Genomic DNA, 12,757 nt, shown 5'->3' with positions numbered 1-12,757 from the left:
TCTGAATTTAATCAAGGCGCTGATAGAGGTTCTGGACCTGTATGATATTCTCCTGTAGACTCTAAAAAGCACTGAGTTTTCTGGTCCTCCAGGGTCCTCCGTGAACAAATATAGAAAAACACTGAGCAAGATGATGTGTGGGTGCATGCTCAGTTGTTCAGTCCTGTCCTCCTCTTTACAATGCTATGGACTGTAGCCCAGTCCATGGACAGCCTCCTCTGTTCATGTAATTTTCCGGGCAAGAATACTGGAGTGGGTTGCCATTTCCTCCTCCAGGGGATCTTCCCTACCCAGGGATCAAACCCATGTCTCCTGCATTGGCAGGCAGGTTCTTTACCATTGTGCCACCTGGGAAGCCCCTGGGCAAGAGCAGAGCTCCACAAATCAGAGGAGGGATGATTCTTCTGGATATCTATTAAAGGATAGATTTAACAGAGATCTAGGATTTCCGTGGTGGCTTAGACTGTAGTCTGCCTGCAATGCAGGAGACCTGAGTTCGGTCCTTGGGTCAGGAAGATCCCCTGGAGAAGGGAATGGTTACCCACTCCAGGATTCTTGCCTGGAGACTTTCATGGAGAAAGGAGCCTGGTGGGCTGCAGTCCATGAGTTCACAAAAAGTTGGACACCACTGAGCGACTAACATTTTCACTACTTTCAAAGGGTATTGAAAACACTGACACTCCATCTCCACTCAGACTATACCCTGGAGCCCTTAAGTTACCCAATGCTCAGATTCCTCAGAATTTTAAATCATGTTTCCTTCTTCATATCTCACTGGTAAGGGAAAGTCTAGAGTGACTAACCACTGAACATGCACACAAAACCAGGATGCCTGTGATGGACTATTTCCCTGTTATGAGGATAGATTGGAAAAATGCCTATTAGGGATCATGGAATCATTGTTTTCATTTTGCCATACCCTTCAGTTCAGTTCAGTTCAGTCGCTCAGTCATGTCTGACTCTTTGCAATCCCATGGACTGCAGCATGCCAGGCCTCCCTGTCCATCACCAACTCCTGGAGTTTACCCAAACTCATGTCCAATGAGTCAGTGATGCCATCCAACCATCTCATCCTCTGTCATCCCCTTCTCCTCCTTCCCTCAATCTTTCCCAGCATCAGGGTCTTTTCATATGAGTCAGCTCTTTGCATCAGGTGGCCAAAGTATTGGAATTTCAGCTTCAACATCAGTCCTTCCAATGAACATACAGGACTGATCTCCTTTAGAATGGACTGGTTGGATCTCCTTGCAGTCCCAGGGACTCTCAAGATTCTTCTCCAACACCACAGTTCAAAAGCATCAACTCTTCAGTGCTCAGCTTTCTTTACAGTCCAACTCTCACATCCATACATGACCACTGGAAAAAAGTAATGTCTCTGCTTTTGAATATGCTATCTAGGTTGGTCATAACTTTCCTGCCAAGGAGTAAACATCTTTTAATTTCACAGCTTCAGTCACCATCTGCAGTGATTTTGGAGCCCAGAAAAATAAGTCAGCCACTGTTTCCACTGTTTCCCCATCTATTTGCTATGAAGTGATGGGACTGGATGCCATGATCTTAGTTTTCTGAATGTTGAGCTTTAAGCCAATTTTTTCACTCTCCTCTTTCACTTTCATCAAGAGGTTTTTTAGTTTCTCTTCACTTTCTGGCATAAGGGTGGTGTCATCTGCATATCTGAGGTTATTGATATTTCTCCAAGCAGTCTTGATTCCAGCTTGTGCTTCCTCCAGTCCAGTGTTTCTCATGATGTACTCTGCATAGAAGTTAAATCAGCAGGGTGAGAATATGCAGCCTTGACATACTCCTTTTCCTATTTGGAACCAGTCTGTTGTTTCATGTCCAGTTCTAACTGTTGCTTCCTGACCTGCATACAGATTTCTTGTGAGGCAGGTCAGGTGGTCTGGTATTCCCATCTCTTTCAGAATTTTCCAGAGTTTGTTGTGATCTACACAGTTAAAGGCTTTGGCATAGTCAATAAAGCAGAAATAGATGGTTTTCTAGAACGCTCTTGCTCTTTCGATGATCCAGCGAATGTTAGCAATTTGATCTCTGGTTCCTCTGCCTTTTCTAAAACCACCTTGAACATCTGGAAGTTCATGGTTCACGTATTGCTGAAGCCTGGCTTGGAGAATTTTGAGCATTACTTTACTAGCGTGTGAGATGAGTGCAATTGTGCGGTAGTTTGAGCATTCTTTGGCATTGCCTTTCTTTGGGATTGGAATGAAAACTGACCTTTTCCAGTTGTGTGGCCACTGCTGAATTTTCCAAATTTGCTGGCATAATGAGTGCAGCACTTTCACAGCATCATCTTTTAGGATTTGAAATAGTTCAACTGGAATTCCATCATCTCTGGTAGCTTTGTTCATAGTGATGCTTCCTAAGGCCCACTTGACTTCATATTCCAGGATGTCTGGCTTTAGGTGAGTGATCACACCATCGTGATTATCTGGGTTGTGAAGATCTATTTTGTACAGTTCTTCTGTGTATTCTTGCCACCTCTCCTTAATAGCTTTTGCTTCTCTTAGGTCCATACCATTTCTGTCCTTAATCGAGCCCATCTTTGCATGAAATGTTCCCTTGGCATCGCAAAGTCAATTGAATTACTACTTTTAGTTTAGTTTCTTTTCTTTTTAAAAATAGTTCATGCCTGAGTTCGGAATTTCGGAGACAAAAGCCTCATCATCCTCGGAATTCTCTGATGTTTTGAATAGAGAATCTCATGAGTCACCTTTCTAAAGAAGCATTCCACAAGAACCCCACTGAGTGTAGGGGGGCTAGATTTCAATGTTTCCAGGGTTCAAAGAGTAAATTCTTTAAGCTTAGATTCTATAAAAGTCTCCAAGCAAGGATTATAGAACTAGAGTCTTAAATTGATCTAGGTTTCAACAAGGATTATAAGGTTAGGGTCTTTTGGTTAAAAAAAAATGTAGTTGAAAAAATTACTCCTTTACCCATTGCATTCTCTTTACTATCCATACCTACATCTACCTCATCTCTAAATCTGCTTTTGTGTAGTTTAGGAAAAATGAATATTGACTATGTAATGTACCTATTAGAATGATGAAATTAAAAAAAAGCCCATCCGAGCTGTCACAGATTTAGAGAAGGTGGAATTCTCTTTCATTGTTGGTGGAAATACAGCATGGTCCTGCCCTTTTAGAAAACAGCTTGGCAGTTTCACATAAAACTGAAATACACATAGCATATAACTGAAAAATCCCACTGATACATAGCAACTAAAGATAAATGAAAACTTGAGTTCACACAAAAACCTTGATGCAATTATTTACAGCAGCTTTGATACTTGCCAAAAACTGGAAACAAGCCAAATATCCTTCAACTGAACAGATAAACAACATATAGCCCATCCATATATGGGGAGGCTACTTAACAATTAAAATGAAAGAAACCCTGGTATATTTAACATGGTGAATCTTAAATGAATTATGCTAAATGAGAGCTCTCAGACTCAAAAGACTTTATATTTTATATCTATTTGTATAATGGTATAGAAAATGAGAAACTATACAGACCAAAACCAAATAACAGATGCCGAAGGCTAGAGTTAAGGGGGAGTCTGACCACAGAGACACACGAGGGAATTTTGGGAAATGATGTAACTGTTTCTTCGTTGTTCCATAGTGTGCTTTTCAGACCTCATAAAACTGTACCCTATTAAGAGTGTATATATGAATTACTTTTAACAAATCTGACTTTTAAAAAGACAATTACTATGCAAGAAAACATCTATTCTTCCACTTAAAAAAAAAAACTGTATTGAAGGATTTACTATGTGTACCAAAGATGGGTAAGGCATTCATTTGAGTTTCTCTCGTTAACCACTTAACTTGAATCTCCTTTGTACATTAACCAGCCTAAATTCAGCCAATGGCTTTCCACTGCAATGAGAACAAAATCTGAATTCCTGGTATTGACTATTGCTAGCTCAGTAAGGCTACTGTCCATCTCTCTTCCTTGAGCCAACTAGGATCCAACCAACCACAATGACCTTCTGTCACATGAGCCTGTCATTTTCATCTTGGGCCACTGAGCTTATAATTCTCTCTACCTGGAATGCTTATTTCCCCAAATCTCCCTATAACAACCTCTTTTTCATTATTGGTTTCACTCAACTTTCCCTTCTTCTGAGAGGTCTATAGCTAACGTAGCAACCACCATCTCTGCCCCAATTCTTCTCTATTCCTTTCCTTGACTTTATTTTTGTTTTCCCCCATTGGCATTATCACTATTTGAAGTAGCCTTTAAAAAATGTCTTTATATATATACTATTGGCTGAATGTGTGTGTCCCTTTAAAATTCAAATGTTGAAGTCCTAACTCCCAGAGTGGCTGTATGTGGAGATGGGACCTCTAAGGAAGAAAGCAACATTAAATGAGCTCATGAGGGTGGGGCCCTAATCTCCCAGGGTTAGTGTCCTTAAAAGAAGAGATGCTCTGGAGAATTCTCTCTCTCTCCATACACGCACATGGGGGAAAGGCCGTGTGAGGACACAGTGAGAAGACAGCCTTGGAAAAGCCAGGAAAACCGTCCTCACCCGAGACTTAATCAGCCAGATCTTGATCATGGACTTCTAGCCTCCATAACTGTGAGGAAATTTATTTCAGTTGTTTAAACCCACATGATCAATGGCTTTTTTTTTTTTTTTAACAGCAGTTGTGCTGACTAATGCAATGCATTTATTGGTTATTTCTCCCTCTAGAATGTTGGCTTCAAGAGAGTTGAGGACACCTGGACTTTGTTGCCTAGGACAGAGCCTGGGGCATAATAAATATAGGCATACCTCATTTTATTATGCTTTGCTTTAGTGTACTTCAAAGATACTGTGCTACTGCTAAGTCACTTCAATCGTGTCCGACTCTGTGCGACCCCATAGACAGCAGCCCACCAGGCTCTGCCGTCCCTGGGATTCTCCAGGCAAGAACACTGGAGTGGGTTGCCATTTCCTTCTCCAATGCACGAAAGTGAAAAGTTAAAGTGAAGTCACTCAGTCGTGCCCGACTCTTAGCGACCCCATGGACTGCAGCCTACCAGGCTCCTCCGTCCACGGGATTTTCCAGGCAAGAGTACTGGAGTGGGGTGCCATTGCCTTCTCCGCAAAGATACTGTGATTTTTACAAATTGAAGGTTTGTGGTAACTGTGCATTGTGAGATGATGATTAGTGTTTTGAACAATAAGATATTTTTAATTGAGGTATATACATAATTTTTGTAGACATAATGTTTTGCAAACTAACATTCTACAGCCTAGTCTAAACATAACTTTTATATGCACTTTTAAAATTGTGTGACTCATTTTATTGAGATATTTGCTTTGTTGCAGTGGTCTGGACCTGAACTCACAGTATCTCCAAGGTATGCTGCTAAGTCACTTCAGTCATGTCTGACTCTGTGAGACCCCATAGACGGCAGCCCACCAGGCTCCCCCATCCCTGGCATTCTCCAGGCAAGAACACTGGAGTGGGTTGCCATTTCCTTCTCCAATGCATGAAAGTGAAAAGTGAAAGTGAAGTTGCTCAGTCGTGTCTGACCCTTAGCGACCCCATGGACTGCAGCCCACCATGCTCTTCTGTCCATGGGATTTTCCAGGCAAGAGTACTGGAGTGGGGTGCCATTGCCTTCTCCGATCTATGCTTAATACCTGATGGCTGACTGAATGAATAAATGAGTGCAAAACAGCTTAGGGAGATAAGCAGTGATCATTGTAAAGGATGGCCAATGTCAAATGTGTGGAGACACAGAAGATGCCATCTGTTCAGATAGGAAGCTGAGAAGCGAGAACTGAGAAAGCTGGCTTACATCACAAATCACCTATCTGTACCTCTGTACATCTCAGTGAAAGCTTAAACTAATGCCCATTTTCTAGGCATATAGAGAAATTGATAATCAGAGAAAACAGACCTTTTCTACAAAAATCATGGTTTACATCTAGAAAACACACACACACACACACACACACACACACACACACACACCCTTCAGGTTTTATCTTAGATCTTACTTATGAAGCAGTGAACAGAAAGATTTATGTGGGGTTCATAATGACCTAACAGGCACTCATGACCACTCCACTAACAGCCCTTTTCTCCATGTAGGTTTAATTTCTCTTAGAAACCTAGTCTCAGCCTTGCATACCAACAGCATAAATCATGCTTCACATTTTAGAGTGGCTGGTTTATTTTGCAAAATGTACCAAGTGGCATATTAAAAATGAAAGCAAAAAGGACTGGATGGACAGACAGCATTTACAGGGAACTTTACAGGAAAAAAAAAAAAGAGAGCAGAAGCAGAAAAACAGCCAAGTAAATGGATACCAACATAGAGAACCCTTAGGGGAAATTTTCATGCGTTTTTGTTCTATTTGCTCTAATCCTATCCATCGAACAAGAATGATATTTCATACTCCCCAGCAAGTTCCAATGCTGTCTGCCACTCAAATCAGAGAGTCATTTAGAACAGAAAATGGACTGGAAAGATCAGACTCAGTACACTATCTTGATCCCCTAATTCCGGTATTCTGAAATAAGCTCTCCCCAAGTCCAAACATAAACCAGATGACTTTACAGGAAAGCTTTGCTTAAACCATGACAAGAGAGGCTGTTATTGCATCTGAGGCTTAGAGTCACCATGTCTAAAGAAAATGCACCGAGCCGGCCTCCAAAGAGAGAGCTGCAGAATGAGTTTCCCAGTCTCATCACTTGTTCTCAATCCCTGCCATGTATCCTTCATGGTTCACACAGCCTCCACATTTTAAAAGGAGAAGAAAGAAAAAGAACATCCAAATAAAAACTTCAAGCATAGGCATCCTATTTTGGGGGAACAGGAAAGGTGAAATTGACAGCACTTTAATTTTGTGGCTATAATAAGAAAGCTAAGGTCATTTGAAACATGTGACTATATTTTTATATCTGGTTATATTAATATATGCATTATGGGCTTCCCAGTTGGCTCAGTCATAAAGAATCTGCCTGCAAACGCAGGAGATACCCAAGATGTAGTTTCGATCCCTAGGTTGGGAATATCCCCTGGAGGAAAAAAATGGCAACCCACTACAATATTCTTCCCTGGAAAAATCCCATGCAGAGAGGAGTCCGGAGGTGTCACATGTCACTACAGTCCATGGTGTCACAAAGAGTCGGACATGGCTGAGCACACACGCATAGGTGCATCATGCCTTGCAAATGCTATTACAGAAAACTTGGAATGAGTTTTTAACTAACCATTTTTTCTGGAAAGAGTTTGCTAAGATATTTATTTGACAAAATGCACACAGTAAATTCACAGGTGTGGCAAGTGTTTCTTTTCTACACTGTCTTAAACAGAGACAGGAGCTTTCTTCCCAGGACCTAGAGATGTTTTTGGTTGTCACAACTGGGTCAGGGGGCTGCTCCTGGCATCGAGTTGATAGAGGTCTGGGATGCTGCTAAACACAGGACAGTTCCCACCAAAAAAATGATATGATCCAACATGATACTCATGTCAAGGTTGAGAAGCTTTTCTTGGGAATGTTGACTAGTTACTCTGGAGAGGTTTCACGTGAAAAAGTTCCAAATGTCAAAGGGACTGAGAGGTTTACTTAAGCAAAATCTATCCGTAGAACTCTGAGCTGGCTTCTGAAAAAAGTCATAATTTTAGGGAACGTAAAGGGTTATTTGGTTTTCTGTCTTTTAAAGCAAGTGGGCTCCAGAAGCCCAGAGAATGGAAGTCTAGGTCACTAAGAGGACATTATTTTACCTGCAGAAGAGCCATCTCCAGGGAATTTGGCAGTCAGTAGTGAAATCTTATTTCACTGACAATAAAAATAACACGAATGTATCAATAACCCCAGGGTAGGATTTTTTTTTTAACTCCAAAAAATCACACACAATCCTATATGCACACTGAAATAAATAGTGCTGCTTTGTTTTCACGTCCACGGGCAATTTTGCTGGAGTCAGAACCATGAATCCTCGGGGCAACCCTACAGCACAAGATTAATAAGGCACTGGTCATCTTTATTGTAATACCAACTATCTTTCGCATTACATTCCTTTCCTAGCGTAGTAAGATCTGGTTTCTGTATCACTTAATATCAAATGCCATAAAAACAGCTGGCAAACCAAGGCTGTAGAAAACATTTTCCTCCCACATCTCTCCCAAGAATACATTTTATTCAAATCAAACAATCCAAAAGGCATTTACACAGCAGACCTCAGTGAAAAGGGCACAGGAAAAGACGAGATTTTGACTGGGAAAGGAATTATTTCCCACCTCTTATGCTCATATTTGAAAGTGATGGGATTTCATATTGGACTGTTAAAAAAGCAATAGGCCAGTAGTAATAACACATTATAGAGTTATGCCAGATAGCTCTGAAAGAAGAATGAGCATTTTTATTCTCCTAAGCTGACCTACAGTAAAAAAAGTACCAGGTGGTTTCCTTTTCCATTGCAACCCAGAAACCTCTTCACTGTAACCTTCAAAGCCTTAGATACAAGTGACATGGAACTGATTTGTTTAAAGTGATCATTTGGGTAGATTTAAGCAGATGACATGACTGACAATTTCTGCCACCTACACTCAAACTGCTCAGAGACACCATGGTCCACATTTACATTTACAAATGTTTGTTCTTCATTAGAGAAAAATCAAGCTAAATTTGGGAGTACTTATTTCAGTTTTATGTTGCTGTATAAACATTGAAGTTATGGAATTCAGAACATTTAACAGTTTATACAACTGAGCTACCAGACACCCCAGACACGTGTGAATTTGATACTCAGAAGCCCCCATGACTGAGCGCAGTTCTAGGATGCTCCAGGATTACAAAATACGTCCTTTGAATAAAAAGAAAAATTGAAGTATATGTGATTTACAATGTTGCATTAATTTCTAATGTATAGCATAGTGACTCAGTTACACACACACACACACACACACATACACGCACACACACACACACATTGTCTTCACTACTCTTTTCCATTATGGCTGATCACAGGATATAGTCTCCTGTGCTATAGTGGAACTTGTTGTTTTCCCCTTCTATGTATAATATCTGCAACCCCACACCCCCAGTCTGTCCCTCCCCCCCTTTCCCTCCCCCTTGACAACCACATAGAATTTCCATATCATCCAGCAATCCCACTGCTGGACATATATCTGGAAAAAACTAGCACTCAAAAGATAAACCATGTTCTTAAATGTGACATGCGACCGAGAGGACAAGCTCATGTCCCTGCTCCATCAAGAGGCCTTCCACATCTCTTGCTAGAATGTAACTGCTTTTACTCTGTGGTCCTGTGACCATTTATTTTGATGTTTTTTGTGAAAAGAATAGAAAAATGCAAACAGTGAAAGGTAAGTCTCCCTATCACCCCTCCTTCTCAGCACTCTGTTGGTCCTCCCCAGAGACGACTGTTACCATGTCTCGTGTCTTCCTTCAGAAATACTTTGTACATCTGAAAGGTAAGACATCATAAAACTCAAAGCACTCTTTGCATCTTTCACAATACTATTGGCATCATATCTAGAATTTGTGTGCATGTCCATTGTTCCTGATAGGATGCGAACTTTTTTTTCAAATCTGCATCACCAACATGATTTTAAACAGTACAACAGATATGAAAGAAAAGCAGTTTGTTGAACGGAGTCATCATGAAGCCATCTTTAACAATATTAACTGGATTGGCGTTGGTTGCAACTGTATCTTTGGATATGTTTTTCCTACATCAAATGGGATCAGTTTCTTCTCTACAGCAATAAATATTTATGCCTCTGTTAGCTTCCTACTCTCCCTCTAAGTTAGGTTTGCCTACTGGATCGAATGGGCTTCCAGGGTGGGCTCTAGTGGTGAAGAAACTGCTGCCAAAGCAGGAGACATAAGAGACGCAGGTTCGATCCCTGGGTCAGGAAGATCTCTGGAGGAGGGCATGGCAACCCACGCCAGCATTCTTGCCTACGGAATCCCATAGAGAGAGGAGCCTGGTGGGCTACAAACAGTCCATGGGGTCACAAAGAGTTGGAGACAACTGAAGTGACTTAGCACGCACGCAGGCACTGGACTGAATACATGGGTATAAATATGGAATAAATACTTTACTCTGGAAATTCACATTCGATCCCTTCATATGCTGAATTTTCTAAATCAGTTTCCACATCTTTAAGAGGTACATGCTGACAATAAGTCAAGAAACAGGATATTGAGGAAACATATGTGGTTATTTTGACATCTTAACATCCACAGAAATGATTATATGTTTCCATATAAGGCAATTAAAACCCAAAAGACCAAAATATTTTAAAAAACTCATGTATATAAAGAAATACCAAGTGAATAAGGTTAATTAACTACAATTTTGCTGTTCCTTCCATTTCATGATATGAAATTTCTACCTTCTTGATAGCAACACAGTGCATAATCTAATGCTTCCAAAATTCCACTCTTAACCCAGGACACGAACAACTCTTGTGCAGTTTGGCTTCTTTGGATGAAACTGGAGGTTGCATTTAAAGGTAATCAGATTAGGGTGTTACATGAGAACAGAGTGGCTTGATACCAGGAAGGGGGCTGGGTTACCTAATGCCACTTTGCTGCAGTCAAGCAGATGCCATCAGTAACATTTTCTATTTCTGATTTGGCATTCATACTACCATGTTAAACAGTCTGTAGAGAAAAATAAGACATGGAACCTGCCTTCAGATTTGATAGTCCATCAGAGAAATAAATATGATGTCAAGAGCTATGTGATAAAAAGGCTGTTACTGTGTCGTGTACATGTGTGTGCTAAGTCGTTTCAATCGTGTCCAACTCTTTGCAACGCTGTGGACTGTAGCCTGCTATGCTCCTCTGTCCAGGGGATTCTCCTGGCAAGAATACTGGAGCGGATTGCCGTGCCTTCCTCCAGGAGATCGTTGCAACCCAGGATCTAACCCGTGTCTCCTCACGTCTCCTGCAGTGGCAGGCGGCTTCTTTACCACTAGTACCGCCTGGGAGGCCCTTGCTGCATGACAGTCGCTTGAAATGCAGTGTAACAATCGTGTCAGCTTTGACAGGGGCCACACTGTGCCACAGGGGGTCCTTTAATCCTTACAACGTCTTATGAAAACTTACTCTCACTGGCATCTCCACTTCACAGAGGGGGAAACTGAAGCACAGAAGACTTGCCTACATGTGGAAAACAACTGAATGCACGCCTGGGCAGGCTGGCTCTGGAGTCTGCACTTCTAACCACTGCTCACATGTTTCTCTTGTGACTAATTGTGTAATTAGCTCTGCCTGGTATGATTTAATGGTGTTCTCTAAAGGAGAGAAATAAAAGAAAGAAGGAAAGGAAGAAATATCACCTTTCTCTGCAGGCAGAGAGAACTCCATGAGCAACAAGACTCACGGGTTAACATAACATGAGATGCTCTGAGAATCAAGAAAGGTCCAATTCAGTTGCAGGAACCAAATCATGAAATTCTTCTGGTGCCGCTCTGCAAAGTTTGAGTTTTGTTCTGCATTTAATAAAGTCCATGTAATACTTTAAGCCAGGCAGGTAGATGATTACTTGTTACTTTTTGCTTTAAAAAAATATTCAGAAAGCAATGTGAAAATGGTTTGGTACTCAGTTATATCAGAGGCAGATAAAAGCTTAGTACAGGTAGGGAATGATAATTAAATGAACTCAACCAGTGGCAGGGAGACAGCTGGTTTGAAGATGCAGTTCAAAGAGAGATAGAAGAAGTCTTAATGACCAATTTTATCATTAGGAGTGTTGTAGGAGAGAAGGCCCAGAGAACTGGAATTATGACTTAAATGGCTTTAGAGTGAACTTTTTAAAAACTGTAAGAAGTATTTTGATGTTTTTCATTTATTTGGTTTGTATTATGAAGGACTGATGAAGACAAAGCCCTCAGTTGGGGTCAGGACATCCAGGAGCAGCGGCCAGTGCAGTGAGAGACACAGGTGATGGTTCCCTGCGGCTAGTTATAAACTTGAACTTGGGAGTCTTCAGTTCCCAAAAGCAGGAGGAGTGGATGAGAAACAGCGTGAGAAAGGGCTAAACCCTGAGAAAGATCAGTACAAGTGGGCAGAAGGGGAATTCACAGACACCAGAGGAGCAGTGCAAGGGGAGGGCAAGGAGGATCCGCAAAGGAGATGTGTGTGTGTGTGTGTGTGTGTGTGTGTGCTAAGTCGCTCAGTCATGTCTGACTCTTTGCAACCCTCTGTCTATACCTGTTCTTGCGAGTCTCCAGGCAGGAACACTGGAGTAGGTTGCCATGCCCTCCTCCAGGGGATCTTCCCCCCCCAGGGATCGAACCCACGTCTCTTGCAGCTCCTCTACTGCAGGTAGATTCTTTAGTGCTGAGCCACTGGGGAAGCCCCATTAGAGGCAACACAGGAAGACAATGTGTAAAGAATACTAAAACTGTTTACCAGTAAAGAAAAAGCAAAAATAGTGTGGTCACTACAAGTTATGGGCAGAAGATTGTTTTGTTTTTTGACTGCACAACACAGCATGCAGGATCTTTGTTCCCTGACCAGGGATTGAACCTCTATCCCCTGCACTGGAAGCATGGAGTTTTATCCACTGCACCACTAGGGAAGTTCAGAAAAGGACAGCTTTGTTTCTGCCCTCTTTATAGGTGAGAGAGACTTGACTTTTACAGGCTGAAAGGAATATTCAGTGGACAAGGCAACGTTGAAGACAGGGACTACTGGATGATACAAAGTTCTTTATCAGATGAGAGTACATAAAATCAAGAAGATGGTATC

The 12,757-nt window shown here is 41.5% G+C and overlaps 1 protein-coding gene across 11 annotated transcripts in view; it reads right to left on the bottom strand.

Annotated features, from left to right (window-relative positions):
• RBMS3 (RNA binding motif single stranded interacting protein 3) overlaps nt 1-12,757 on the bottom strand; it is an 817,173-nt gene that overhangs the window by 132,759 nt on the left and 671,657 nt on the right. The gene's annotated exons all lie outside the window — the stretch shown is intronic.

Source organism: Bubalus bubalis, chromosome 21, assembly GCF_019923935.1.
Source record: "Bubalus bubalis isolate 160015118507 breed Murrah chromosome 21, NDDB_SH_1, whole genome shotgun sequence".
Lineage (NCBI taxonomy): Eukaryota > Metazoa > Chordata > Mammalia > Artiodactyla > Bovidae > Bubalus > Bubalus bubalis.
This window is presented reverse-complemented; position numbering and strand designations above follow the sequence as displayed.